General features: G+C 41.4%; 1 long non-coding RNA gene across 2 annotated transcripts in view; it reads left to right on the forward strand.

Annotated features, from left to right (window-relative positions):
- Nucleotides 1-14,956, forward strand: part of LOC306803711 — a 55,939-nt gene extending 40,983 nt beyond the window's left edge. For both annotated transcript variants that reach the window (XR_013774669.1, XR_013774670.1), the window contains exon 3: nt 13,685-14,956. This is a non-coding gene — a long non-coding RNA (uncharacterized lncRNA). The remainder of the gene's footprint in view (nt 1-13,684) is intronic.
- The last annotated feature ends 287 nt before the right edge of the window (nt 14,957-15,243 follow it).

Raw genomic sequence — 15,243 nt, forward strand, 5'->3', positions numbered from 1 at the left:
GCTGTTCACTTTCCTTCTTTTATGAAAATAAAAGAATAGCGTGATGTATAAAACAACTTTCTCTAAGCTGATTTTTTAGCTTTTTGAAGCATTTAGTTATTAAAATTCCAAAAGTGATCCTTCTAGATTAATCTTTAAACATAAAGGCTGACTCTCCACTGGAGTGCTGAGGTGAAATGAAGAGGGAAGAGCAGCCAGCAGGGAGCTGATTGCAGGTCCTTGATCTCCAACAAGTAGCCCCCATGGTATGTTTAAAAGTCATAAGGGTTACCTTTAAATGTTAGACTACAGATGTAAGCCCAGCATGATGCCACAGCCCAGCCCTTGTACCATCTACCAGCTCTGCAGCTGGAGAGCCAGCAAAGCCATGAAGGACACTCTATCCTTTCCATTCTTAATTTTACCATAGTAGACATATCTCTAGGCTGAGGAAAGTTTTCAGACATAGTCCCCTCCTGCCTCAGAAAACCTGAACCTATTTGTTCTATGACATTAACTGTGTCTGCAAGAGTTTAACAGCACCCATCCATATCCCCACATGGAGACAAAAAGGAAAAGAATTATACATGTGGTGCATATTTGTGAGGTAAAGGCCACAACAGGAAATATTTTCAGTTTGTCACATTTATTCTTACTTTGATTTCCTCCTGAGTCTGCACTGAAGAACTGTTTGGGCAAGGTGTTGCCATGCACTGGAGTGCTAGAGGTGCTAAAGGCACCTAGTGCCTACTAGTGAGTAGTGGCACTGGTATGTCTCATCTTTTCTCTCCAGATTTTTCAAGCACTTTTTAATGTCCAGATTAGCTTTTGGCCACTGCTGTGCTCTGAATTTGCATTTTCATTCACCTGTTATGCTTCTCAAATTCTTTTTTGTCAGATGTCTTACCCCTAATTGAAGGGGAAATTCCAATAGAAATGGTAATTTGTGACCAAGGTAGGATCTGGCACAGAAGACAAGGCAGCCCATCTGCAGAAGCATTTCAATGAGATGGAAGCAGGATGTCAGGGGCAGAACTCTACCAGGGAGTGAAATTTGCACAGGAGATAAGAAATGCTGTAGTATTGTCTTGTAACAATTGTGAAATATTCTCAGGGGACATTTTTGGTTAACAGACCTGGTAGTGGGGATGGATCCAAGGCTGAACTGATCTACTTCATGCCAAAACCTACAGGACTGGTGCTGGGATAAATGTATGTAAGGAATCAGCTCTTGCTGCATCTTTGCAGCCTGCTTGCAGAACCACTTATGGTAGTAGGGCTCTGCCCAATCAATTGCTTATGAAATCTCTTCATATTTAATCACAAATACATTTAATTTTCCTCAAGGGGTGCAAGAAATTTTTTTTCTACATATTTTATGTTTTCTTTATGTTTCCACTCTATGTGGGATTATTGTTTTCCCATCTATATGTGTCACTTTTTCTGTATGAAAAGCAGTGGTGCAGTGTTTCCAGGCTATTTGGTGGCCTACAAGGCTCCTTTCCTGCCTTTCTTGCTTATAGCAAACCACAGCTTTCTCTTTGATTACAGCAACTCTGAACTAGGCACAAAAACTCCTGGCACAAGAACTAGATGTAAAGTTTTCAAGTAACTCTGTCACTGCTATTCCTGAAATAAACTTAATGGAATTTTTAATATCTTCTACTTTACTCAAGACAAAAACAAACCAAACAAACCACCACATAGGTTCTCACTATATTTTCCAAATTTTCCAGAGTAAAGTTATTTTACATGGGAAAGACTGACACCCCGACCTCACAAAAATGTGGTTTAAGCACAGTTCCTAAAAGTAGACATAAACATAGCTGACACAGATCAACACCAATTACCAGCAAGGGTCACCCAAACTTGAAAGTATAATTCAGGTTACCACACATTCCTAAAAAAATTATTAATTCTATCACAGTATGTCATCAGTATGACTCAATGAGATACAGATGAAGTCAAACTCATTAGATGGGCAAAACAGGGGTTATTTTAGTACTCAAAAACTGTCCTGACTTTTATACTGCTAGAAGTATGAAAGGATTGCACAATCTGATTGCATTATTCAAAGTACTGTAAGTGGATAAAACAACCTGCATCTGTCTCTGGTCTGACGCCTTCAAGTTCATTTAGAGCTGAAATGTTTAATCAGTCAAAGAGAAGAAGGAGAAGCCTGGTGTAAAAATGCCAGCTGAATTAATCTGAATGCTGAGATCCTGTACAACTGGGAGTATCACAGGTTCTAATTTATTAACCCTTAAATCTTTCAGAAATATGAGAAGAGGAAGGAAACCTTCAGATTAACCTATTTGTAAAAATGGAAATTCACTTAATTTTCGACCCACATTTGTGTCTGACAATGGACTGAGCTCTACGTTTACCTGCTAAGTGTTTTCTCCAAGAATCAGATGTATTCCCCTGTTTCTTCATTTTTCCAAGGAAAAAACATTATACAAATTTGTAGTACTTGAAACAAGTTATAAGTGATATGGCTTGTGTTGGATGCTCAATTATTAAGGAAACCTGTTTGTCTTTATCTCTCTTCCCACCCCTAGTAGGACACGTGAATGCAAAAATAAAAGACAAAAAAACCCACCAAAAAGCCACAAGCAGATCATCTTCATTCCCAGATCTGAGTTAAGATGGTTTCTAGTACTAAGTTAGTAGAATGAGTTCTATAAGGTTCTTCATTTTCCCACCCCCATTCTCTGTTAATAAAAGAGATTAGATGCTGTCCTGGGGAGAGTAAGAACCTTGAAGTTCAGTGCTGTGGTCAACACTGTCTGACATCTCAATTTATCACTTGGCTGATGGGACAGAGTGCACCCTCAGCAAGTTTGCAGAAGAGACACAACTGGCAATCATCTGGCTGATGTACCAGATTGCTGTGCTGCCACTCAGAGGGGCTCAGCAGGCTGGATAAATCAGCCAATACAAACCTCCTGTTGCTAAACAAAGAGAAATTCCAAGGTCTGCATGTGCAGAAGAGTTGTGCCACACACCCATACTGGCTGGGCACTGACTGGCTGGAAAGCAGCTTTGCAGAGAAGGCCCTGGGGATCTGGGGGAAAAGCAGAACAAGACCCATCAATACATCCTTTAGCAAAGAAGGCAAGCAGACTCCTTGTCTGCATTAGGAGGACATTTGTCACTACTGAATCTAGAATATTGGGTCCAAGCCTGGGATGCTGGATGCAGGACAGATATGGACTTCTGGCAGAAAATCCAGCAGAGGGCCATGGGGATGATTAAAGGGTTGGAGCATTTGACATATGAAGACAAGCTGAGAAAGCTGAGATCTTCAGCTTAGAGAAGACAAGGCTCAGGGGCAGTTCATCAAGATGTATAAATATCTGATGGGGAAGAGAGTTAAAGAGAGTTAAAGAGAGAGACTCACTCCTCAGTGAGTGCCTGCTGGCAGGATGAGAGGCAATGGACACAGATAAAACACATGAAATTTTATCTAAAAAACTTTCTAGGGTGAGAGGGTTCAAACACTGGAATAGTGTGTCTAGAGAGATTGTGGGATTTTCATTTTAAAGCCTATTCAAAATCTCACTTGACTGGACCCTGAGCAATCTGCTCTAGATGACCCTTCTATGAGCAGGGTATTGAACTGAACGATTTTCAGACATGTCTCCTACCCCCAGCTACTCTGTGAGTCTGCAAATCCTGCATTGCTTCATACAAAATAGATTTTTCTTGTATTTTATTAACACCTAACTTGCAAGGACAGTGCACATTCAGCACAGCTGCTGGCTTCCAGAAATTTTTCCCTAGCAACTACTCCATCTGAAAATTCTGATAGTTTTTTTGAGTCCTGGGAAGCTTTTAGTGCCACTGTCACAGATAGGAGCACAGACCCAGTGGACATCGTGGGAACAAATCTGAAATTATGTCTGTTTAAAGGCTGGAATACATGGATTTATTTTCTGTGACATTTGGTACATCTGTCACAAAACAGGACTTGAAAGACAAAATAATATGTTCAAAAAAATGCATGTTGGTAGTCTGAGTTAAAATACTGGCACAGTACAGACATTTTAAAGGGGAAAGAGACAAAGAAAGCAGTGTTACTCAGCTATAATACTGGTGTTTATTCCTCCTCCCTACTTCCCACAAAAAGCCCCACCCAATGTTTTCTAGGCTAGAAATATCCGAGAAAGGAATTAGAAACAAAAATCTCTAAATGTGTTTTAGAAGACTGTGTATTTCTGTTTCCTCCTTCACTGATATGCACATTTTTCCACAGTCAATTTTTAAACTCTTATTTCAGAGATGAAAATGCGCTCAGTCTGACTTGTTCTTCTGAACTGATAAGAATTCACTGGTTTTGTTTCCACCTTCTGTTTTTCAATTTGTTTTTCAATTCTTTTGTACCACCTGTTTTCAGAATATTTTGAGTCAGATCCCCCTCAAATCACCTTTTCCCTACTCAAATAAAAAATAATCATTTTTTTGTGCTTTCCAAAAATCCATGATCTCAGGTAGTCTCACCTCACAGCAAGGCATGCATGAATTTTGAAATATGAAAATGGACAAAATTATGGGGATGCTGATGTCGTACAACAGATAAATAGTTTTGTGAAATTTTCCAAGTTATTTCTGTTGTCAATAAAGCTTCACTGCTCTGCTAGTTGTGCTGATCTAAGCAGGTGGTGTCAACACTTTTTGCTGTGTAAAGCTAAAACACTGAGTGAATGAAAAAAATACATGTTTTCTTCACATCTTCGGAACTGCTACAGGAAGTTCATATTCCTATAACTCTGTCAAATCCTAAAGTTCCCAGATTTTTAAAAATTAAGTCAAAAGAGAGCAAGCTGTTCTAGGTAGAGCTGGATGTAGAAAAAGAAATGTAGCAGTTCTTTTAGTCTGACTCAGGCAGTTTATTGGTTGCTGAACAAGCAACTTTTATTAGCTGTCAAATCTGCAAGTGTGTCTTCCCCTTTGCTCAGGAAAGAGTTTTATTTGTGTTACAAATAACTACAATTATGCTTTGAAATCTCCAAAGGCAACAACAGTTTTCTTTCAACGTGCTAACTCAAGCTTTAAAAATTGTCTGAGGTCTCACAAGATGAGGTGCAAGCCACTAACCCCTATCCTGAGTGTTAAACCTGTCCTGAAAGGAGTCATGGATGGGAACAGGACAGGAAAAGTCAAAACAGAATACTCTTTTTGGGAGTGTAAGCACATAGGCTCATCATCTCAATTGAAACACAGAAAAGGTATCCTTAAAGGCTGAAGTAGGTCTAAGAGATGTGAAACTATAACCTGCAGCCTGTCTAGTTCTGCTCCAGGTAACTAAAGCATCCTGAAAAATACCTATACCAGTGCAAGCAAATGGCCAAACAAATGGTTTAGATGTGGGAGAGAAGTGGATGGTGAGTGGTGGGACAGTGCTCCCTGGTGGAAGCAGAGCACCGGCTGATCTGCCAGGCAAAACTCATCCTGGGTACTTGCTTCCAGGGCAAGGATGCATATAGCAGCAGTTTAAAGTGCCAGGAACGGGATACTCTGCAGAACTATTTATCTGCTGGACTGCAGGTGGCAATGAGAGAGGGAGAGGAGAGGAGAGGAGAGGAGAGGAGAGGAGAGGAGAGGAGAGGAGAGGAGAGGAGGAGTAGAGGAGAGAGGAGAGGAGGAGAGGAGAGGAGAGGAGAGGAGAGGAGAGGAGAGGAGGAGAGGAGAGGAGAGGAGAGGAGAGGAGAGGAGAGGAGAGGAGAGGAGAGGAGAGGAGAGGAGAGGAGGAGAGAGAGGAGGAGAGGAGAGGAGAGGAGAGGAGAGGAGAGGAGAGGAGAGGAGAGGAGAGGAGGAGGAGAGGAGAGGAGAGGAGAGGAGAGGAGAGGAGAGGAGAGGAGAGGAGGAGAGGAGAGGAGAGGAGAGGAGAGGAGAGAGGAGAGGAGAGGAGAGGAGAGGAGAGGAGAGGAGAGGAGAGGAGAGGAGAGGAGAGGAGAGGAGAGGAGAGGAGAGGAGAGGAGAGGAGAGGAGAGGAGAGGAGAGGAGAGGAGAGGAGAGGAGAGGAGAGGGCAAGATAAAAACAACCTGTCAAAAATAAGTTGAAGCCTTTTTCAATAAACAGAACAAAGTCATCTAGTCAAAGGTGATATAAACTCTTTATCATGCTTCATTTATTGGCAAATGTATCTCTCAAGATTTGTCTAGAAGGCACAAAGGTACAACATTTCCTTTATCAATGGGAAACATTGCACATAGCTAAATGGATGGGATAAAGATACAAACAGATAAATGTTAAGCCAGATATAGATGTGTATATTTATATAAAAGTTCTTGGATTTTAGAGTGCTTCATAGCATTAGTGCCTACAGGCAATGAATAGTGTCATTACTCTTCAAGTAAAAAGATCTTTCCTTCAAAATAAGCATTAAGTATTGCACCCTTTGTCAGAGCTGATAGGGCCTGAGTCAGCAAAACACATAAGAACATGCTTAGTTCTATTCAGCTCTTCAAATATTTTTATGTATTTTTGTGAGTGTAAACAGTATTAAGTATATGTCTATCATCTTCACTGGATGAGGGGTTTTTTGACTTGTTTACACTTAGAAAGGACTGGAGCAAAAAATAAAGAATCTGCCTGGGAGCAGCTCTTTCTAGTCCTACTATCCTAAACCCCTCAATTTGGAAGTTTTGGTCACCTAAGTCAACCTATGCAAAGTAACAGATTTAATAAAATTCCCCACAGGAAAAAGAAAAATCTTACATTATCCTACCCCAAAAATATATGCTGGCAGAAAATTATATGGGAGGTGTTTAGGAGTAGAACATATCACAAAACTGCAACTCATGATTTCTTTGCCAGAGTGCCATTGTTTGGGTCAATATTTGCTGTACAAGTTAAGGCTGGCTGAGCATTAACATGAAATAAATGTATCTTGTAGTGATATCTGCCAATATTTAACAGGGAGTTCATATAAACCTTTCTCCCTCGGCCTTTCATTAACTGTTTCAAGGACTTGTTTCTCTGGATAAAAGAGACTCAGGGCAATGGAAATTTGGGAATGTCTTCTTCCCTTTCTTTCAACCAAAGAAGAAAACAAGAAGGCAACACAAAGCAGATGTATTGTCTCCTTGCTTCAGAGTACACTGAAAGCCTGGAGGAAGTTTGCTGGTGCAACAAAGCACATCTGTACTTAGAGGACAAAGACAGACAGGATTTCTAGATATAGTTAGAATAATTCAGGTGTTTTAATATGGTTTTTTAAATGATCTATAAACTTAAAGCATCTTTATGGAGGCAATGCAATATCATCAGAGCAGAGTGAACCTTGAGTAGCAAGAAAATCACTCCAAAATTCCATCTATGTGATGCTGTTTCTAGCAGGACATTCAGAAAAACTCCATCCTGCTGTGGACAGATGAATTTTGGTTTATGTGGTTTGTGGTACTGGTGGCTGGGAGAACCAGGTCATCCACAGTCACTGCAAGGCCAATGTGTCTGCCTTCATCTTTCAATTCACAGATCCTTGCAGAACCATAATTTACTTTCTTTCTCAAATTTCCAGTTGTTCAACAGTAAAGACAACCATGTCACCAGAAATTAATATTAGTTACCCCTTGTACAAAAAAGAAAAATCACCATTTATATTCTTTACATTATTGCTTGTGTTCATCCAAAGGAATTTAGAAACTGGATTTTCAATTTATGCAAACAAGATGAATGAGAGTTGTTTTCTGGAGCTGAAGGAGCTGAAGGTTTTCTGAGGTGTTTTCTGCTTCCTCAGGGCCCCACCTGTTACTCCTGAGAGATGTCTAACAGCTCTCTACTAAACTATACTGTCATTCAAATTCAAATGCATGTTTTCCACATTTTTTCAATGTCATAATTTTCTGTCTATGGACTGATGTGCGGCTACTGGGATTTTCTATTTTATCATCAGTGGTTTTGGAATTGCACAGGAATTTTCTTCTCTAAAAAAGTTGCCTTTCATTTAGACAGATGAAATTCCATTGCAAAGATAATTCCTGTACTGCAGTCAGATACTGAGATGTAAATTGCCTCTTTTTTAAATGATATAAATCTGTAAATGAAGAGGAAATTATTCAAAGAATGTCCTTGAGAAAATAAATGTATGCACTTCAGCAAGACATTTACAGAAAAATTACATGTGCAGTAAAAGTAAAAATTCAGTTTAACTTTTCCCTGTGTTACCACATGGTGGCCACATAACCCCAGCCATGTGGGCTGCTGCTCCGACAACACTGAGAAACCTTTGATAGTAACAGTTCCTCTTTTCCATGCACCCCACATGAGAAGATCTGATCTACAGTAAAGACTTCTATGCAAGTCCTACGAACTTACTAGTATTTCCTAAAAACTCAGGTAATATATTTCTGCCTACTATGTAGTCTGATTATGGGACTGGTAATTTAGATAGAAATTAGATGTAATCAAAACACCAGAAGAACAATAATAAATTAATAAGAATTGAAAAAAAATATTTTAGAAATATCAAACTCAATTTTTCAAGTTCTTTAGAAAATGAGTGAATTTACTACGATGATCTTTTAATATTACTTATATTGTATTTTTAACAATGACATGTAACACAAAAATCACAAATGTATTAGCAATGCATTCATTAAATGAAGTATTAAAATAGATTTAATTTAAAACAAATGTCATATTTGATCTGTGGAAATATTTCTGCAGCAAACTAAGCTCAGCTCTGACTCATGGTTTAGAATGGGCAAACTTTTCTGTTTACCACAGTGTTCTCCTGGTTCAGTCTTCAGTATAACACCCAATGCCCCCACTGGCAGCTGGGGATTTGGGTTCTCTAAACACCTCCCACAAGAATGGGACCAAAAGGGTTTGATATACATCACCTGCTCCCCTGGGATGCCTGGGAAAAGCTCAAGAGCCTGACTTCAATCAGTTGTCAAAACATATGTCAAAATTCATAAAGGATTACATATGAAGGCCAAAACCATAGAAAATAAGGGGAAGTCCACCTGTCAGACTTTTAACTAGGAACAATTTGAGATTATTTGTATTTCCCCCAGGAATATTTTGACACACTAAACAGAGAATTAAAAACACTGCTGTGGAACCTTGCAAGAGTTGTGAATATGCCACATTCATCCACCACCTGCTGCAAAGGAGGCCTCTAGCTCAGGGACAAGAACTTACAAGTATTCATCCTTTCTGCATTGTGAAAAATGTCCTTTGGTCAAGAACTTGCCCCTGAAATTGTGTGGAGATTTAAAGCAGCTGAACCCCATCACTCATGAGGCACTGTGGTATCATTGCAAAATAGCACTTCATATTTTTTGCACCAAACTCAGAATCTTTTTAGGTTTAGGTGTTTTCCTATAATTAAGGTATAATTAAGTATTGAAATTTTCAATGGAGAGCAAATACTTCTCTCAAAGTACTTTTTTTACATTGGAAATAAATTACAAATTGTGATCTACTCACAAAATCTGTGGAGTCATCTGATGCAAAATTGGACAATTTGCTGCCTTAAAGCAACTTTATTTAAACTTATTAGAATCCTTTAGGCTTCAGTACTGTGTCATAAAGACATCAGTAGGAAGAGCTTTCAGAAAGGCTGCCCAGGTTTGTCTTAACTTGGGCAACCTGTTGGAGATAATCCTGCTTTTACAGATGTCTCTTCCAGATTCCCAAAGCAAACCATAACCAGAGCAATGCCTACCCTAAACTCCATAGTTTGCAGGATCATAGAATCACAGAATCATTAAGATTGGAAATGATCTCCAAGGTCATCCAGTCCAACCTCTGACTGCCCACTGCCTCAACAACATGACCATGGCACTCAGAACCATGTCCAGACCTTTCTGTAATAGTTCCAAGGGTGGTGATTCTACCACATCCCTGGGCAGTTTGTTCTAATGCTTAACCACCTTTTCAGTGAAAAAAAATCTCCCGATGTCCAGCTTGAACCTCCACTGGCACAGCTTGAATCTATGTCCTTTCACCCTGTCACTTGTTACCTGGGAGAAGAGACTGACCCCCCCCGGCTCCCCCTCCTTCCAGGCAGCTGCAGAGTGATGGGGTCCCCCTTTGAGCCTCCTTTTCTCCAGGCTGAACACCCCCAGCTCCCTCAGCTGCTCCTCACAGCACTTGTGCTCCAGACCCTTCCCCAGCTCCGTGTCCCTTCTCTGGACACGCTCCAGCCCCTCAGTGTCTTTCTTGCAGTGAGGGACCCAGAGCTGAGCACAGCATTGGAGCTGCGGCCTCAGCAGTGCCCAGGGCAGGGGGACGGTCACTGCCCTGCTCCTGCTGCCACACCACTGCTGACCCAGGCCAGGATGCCACTGGCCTTCTTGGACACCTGGGCACACCCTGGACCATGTTCAGCTGCTCTCTGCCAGCACCCCCAGGTCCTTTTCTGCCAGGCAGCTTTCCAGGCACTGCCCCCAGCCTGCAGTGCTGCCTGGGGCTGTTGTGACCCCAGTGCAGGACCTGGCACTTGGCCTTGATGAACATCACACAATTGGCCCTGGCCCTTTGATCCAGCATTCCTCTGCAGAGTCTCCCTGCTCTCCAGCAGATCGACACTCCTGCCAAACTTGATGTTGTCTGCAAACTGACTGACACTGCACTCAATCCCTTGATTCAGAACACCAATAAAGATGGCAAAGAGGCCCAAATACTGAGCCTTGAGAACATCACTTGTGACTAGCCCTCAGGTAGAAGTAGTTCCACTCCCCATCACTCTCTGGGCCCTGCCATCCAGAGGTTTATAAACCAGAGAAGAACTGTGAGGTGCCAGGTTCTCTAGGAAAATGTTGTGGGAGACTGAAGTACTGAAGGCTTTTACTAAAGTCCACAGAGACTACATCCACAGCTTTTCCCTTATCCATTAGGCAGGTTACCTGCTGCAAAAAGGAGACCAGGTTGGTGACGCAGGACCTGCCTTTCACAAACCCATGCTGCCTGGGCCTGATGTCCTGGATGTCCTGGATGTGCTGCACGATGGCACTCAAGAGGATCTGCTCCATTATATTCTCTGGGAAAATTCCCTGGGGCAGTGAGGAAGCTGGGGGAGCAGGATGAGTCTTCTCAGAAGAAATTTTATTTCATAGAAACATCTCATCCCCACTGACCCACAACCATGGTGCATATGCCCAGCACCCTTTCCCAATGCCATTTTGTGCTACAGTCCTTCCCAGGGGATTGAAGCTTTTGCAGAAAAATATAAACAGACTGTCAACATTGACACAGTAAAGTGTCCTTCCTCATTAAAAGAGGGCATATTGCCCCCGAGATTAAAGTGGAATGTAGGATCAGCCCAGGTACCAAAGTGGGTGAACTAGCCCTAAATTCCAGTACCTGGAGAACCATCTGGTAAGGACTTACTAAATTCTGTGAGTATATTCTTCTGTGTAGAAGCACAGATTAAAGCACCATGTTTAAAAACCTGTTGGTAACTCCCCAGGGAAAAGAGATCATGCACAGAACAAATTCCTTGATGGATGTAGTTACTCAGCCATGGAAGTGAGGACAGGAAACTTTCAGCCAGAATGGGGACACTGTGAATGATTTCTGCCATGTCACAGAGCCAAATCCATAATGCCAGAAAACATCACCGAGGATCTATCATCCCACAGCTTCCCAGACCTTTTCCCCACAATTCGTGCACCAGGTTATAAAGTCATGGGGTTTAGAGCAATGAGAAATTCAAGTTCTTTCTGAAATGCCTTCATAATATTGAGTATTGTCTCAGTAAACTGCAATCACATCTTGCATATTCCCCAGAAAATGCCTTCATTGAGAAGAGATGCATTTCAGGGAAATACCATTCTTGTTTCAGGTTGCCCCTTTGTGTGTTCTGTAAATCTTCAAAGTGGTTGTGACTATAATTCATCTGGGCCGTGGGCAGAAGGAGGCATTTCTCCCAAGAGGGGCACAGACTCCATGTGTGTGTGGTCCAAGGGAAAGCAGCTTTAATCACACGCTGAGAGTAATAGGCATTGTACTGTGACTAAATTTACTGTGCTTTCTGGCAGACTCTTTCTGAAGGGAGAAGTGGTGCATTTCAAGCTCTAATCTTTGTTTTGTCTGTAGATTTTCACTCTTTCTATACTAACTTGATACTGAGGGCCTGATCTTCACAAAATGAGGCCCAAAGTCAGCATCTACTTTTGCAAACTCAAGTACCTAGCACATGTCTCAGAGCAAAGCAGAAGTGACTCACAAAGAGCTTGGGACACGTGGCTCTGCAAAGTCCCTTTTTGCTTTCATCTATGCTAAAGGTTTTACACAACTATAGTTACATTTCTGAGAATAAGATGCTGGCTGTTAGTTCAGAGATACATTTTATTCCCATCTCATTGCCAAAGGCAACTGAAGTATTGAAATACAAGCACGGTGCCAACTGTGCGGTTAAATTGAAGTCACCAGCTCAGCTTTTCTGCAGATTTAATTGGCAAGAATGCAGTCTTTTCAGATCTTTTCAGATTTGGTCATCCTATTTGTACAAAATTAAGAGAATTAAGGCCAAATCCAAGCATAAAATAGCACCATAAGACCCTCATTGCCCTCATGAAATGGACAAACATGACATGTTTTCCTTCAGTTTGATTTACACCATCAGCATTTGGAAGCACAGTCATTGTTTAGCCAAACCTGCCAAATATTTTCTATTTAATTACACAATGCAACCACAGAGTCTCCTAGGAAAAGATCTCTTGTTTATTTATTTACTTAAGTTGATGAGATACTACCAAATGACTAGACATAATTCTCAGGGAAAAAAGTACTGAGAAAGCAAATTTATAAACAAGAAAAAAAAGCTGTTGTATGGGTTGTGGGGGTTTTTTTTAATATTTGAGAACAAGAAAGAAGGAAGCGCAGAAAACAGAACTGAGACTTTTTGCATTTTATTCACTATAAGCACAAAAATATATGGGAGAATAGGGATATACCACTGTAGTAGAGTTGTGTGTCATTTTATGTTGCAGACAGCAAGCAAGGGGTGTATATCATGACCCCTTAGTCTTTCTTCTCTCCATCTGTCCTGCCCTGCTTACTGTCTGTCACAGCCAGTCCATCCTGTCAATCTGGAGTTTGGCTTTATTTAGTTCTGAAGAGAAGGTGTCTCACTGTCACAAGATGTAACTAAAGTGATTAGTTCAGATTCTTTCAAAGGGAGATTGTACTTTTATGAATAAAAATATAATCTGAAATTGCATTACCTTGAGTCATAAGTAAATCCTTTAGGGCATAAACTGATCACCAACAGGCTTGACAAAGGAATGTCTTCAGGCAGTGTATTATTGCTAGTGATGAGTGATAAGTTATGTTATTTCTATACAGAAGTACTGACTTGCAGTCAAAATGGCCTTTTAATTTATTAGAGCACGACAAGGAAGAAAAAACTGTAATGTCTTTCCAAGAAAGACAGGCTCTTGTACACAATGCAGCCTCTCAGTGTTAACAAGGCAGTGGGCACAGTGTTGGAGTCACTTTTCAGACAGCAGGCAGTTTTCAGATTTAAAGAAACCTCGTAAAGTAACCTTAAATTTATTACTAGAGAAAGAAAACCTGCTGATCAGAAAAATAAGCTCTTTTTTCCTTCAAAAATATTCCCATCAAGTGTTCTGGCTCATACTCTCTAAAGGTTTGGGATGTATCTCCTTTTACTTTCCATTGCTTTTCTTGTGAGAATGGCAGCTTGACCCTATTAATCCTTTCTCTCATGCTTTGTTTTAATAGGTCTTGAGAATTTTGGGATGAACAGTTCCACTCCTCACCATCACATTGCCCCTTGTTTAACAAAAGATCTTCTCAGGGGTCTGAGAGTGCTTGTCTCCCCTTGAAACTCCTAGCGAGAGAAAAATAGACTCATCCACTGGCAACCAGCAGCTTCTGAGTGCCCACAACCAATTTGTGACAGCTGGGTAACAAAAGAGAACCAGTGTTTTCAAAGCAAAAATGGTGAACCTCCATACAGCATGTCTTCTACCCCAGAGAGTGGGCTGCTGGACATCTCCAGGGAAAGGGCAGCCAGGCTTCAGTGGCTGAAGTGATGCACTGGTAGAGGTGGTGGTGATGGAGAGGGACCTTGTGCCCTCAGCCCCCAGGAGCTCTTCCCACTTGTAATGGTGACAATACCCATAGGTGTGTCCTCCAGAGGCAAAAAAGGTGTAAAGAACAGGGAGGTGGCAGAACAATTTTTGAGGGATCCCAAGACAGCTCCATGTGTGGGGTAAGCTCAAAGCCTGGAGGGAGAGCTCGCTAGACCCCCTGAACACAGACTCATGCATTCAAACTTCCCCAATTCTGCTTCTTCATGTGCAATTTCCTGAAAAAGGGTGTATCATCCAAAGTGTTTTTAAATAGCATATACATCCCTCATCATTATTTTAATTTTAAAATGTTCTGCAGAACTAATTATTTTTAATGTGGCTTAAAAAAAAAGAAAAAAGGTGTGGTAGAATAATATTTTTAACTCTAGCAATTGAAATTCAGAACTCTTATAAATTACCAACAGTCTTTCAAATTGCAGTTCAGAAAGAGTTATTTCCTTTTATGACACTCACTCCCTTCTTTATATAATATTTAACCCATGGTGCTGTAAAGGTTATAGGAGCTGCATACTTTGAAAGGTTTATTCCTCATCCCACTGTTATGACACACAAATAAGTGACCGAGTAAGTAAGTAAAGCTAAATAAATGAGGCTGGAGAAACACAAGCCAAAGTGAAGTATAGCTTATTCTTAATCCTGCCTCTTTTGGGGCACTTCTTTGTGAGAATCCTGAAGTAGCTGAAGATCCTTTCAAAGAAAAGCTAGTTACAGAAAAACTTATCCCCAGCGCTCATGTGATCAGGTAATGTACTCGATTCACACACACAGGTAATCCACAGGGCCGCACTCTAGACAGTTAAGTGGCTTTAACATAAACTCCCATTGCAGAGGGCTGGAAAGCAGATAAAAGCTTCATTTGTCTTCTGAGCCCCGGCCGAAAATCTGCCCATTATGGAGCGCAGGGGTGGAGGCTGCTGGTGCCTGTGTGCCGTGGGGGACGGAGCCTCTCGGGGAGCCCACGGCACGCTGCTGGCTCCCCACATGCAGCCCGACCCCAGCGGGGGCTCTGCTCCATCTCCTGGCGTCAGCCACGGGAGCACACAGCCCCTGGCCCACGGATAGACAGGGCAACAAAGCTTTGCTTATGGCTCCCGTGAAAAATAGTTTTTTTGTGCGAGGATATTTATCATCCGCTCATGTCATCGTTCCTGGCTTTCTGGTGACAGTTGCGGCGTGGACAGCGTA

Source organism: Erithacus rubecula, assembly GCF_903797595.1.
Source record: "Erithacus rubecula genome assembly, chromosome: 1".
NCBI lineage: Eukaryota > Metazoa > Chordata > Aves > Passeriformes > Muscicapidae > Erithacus > Erithacus rubecula.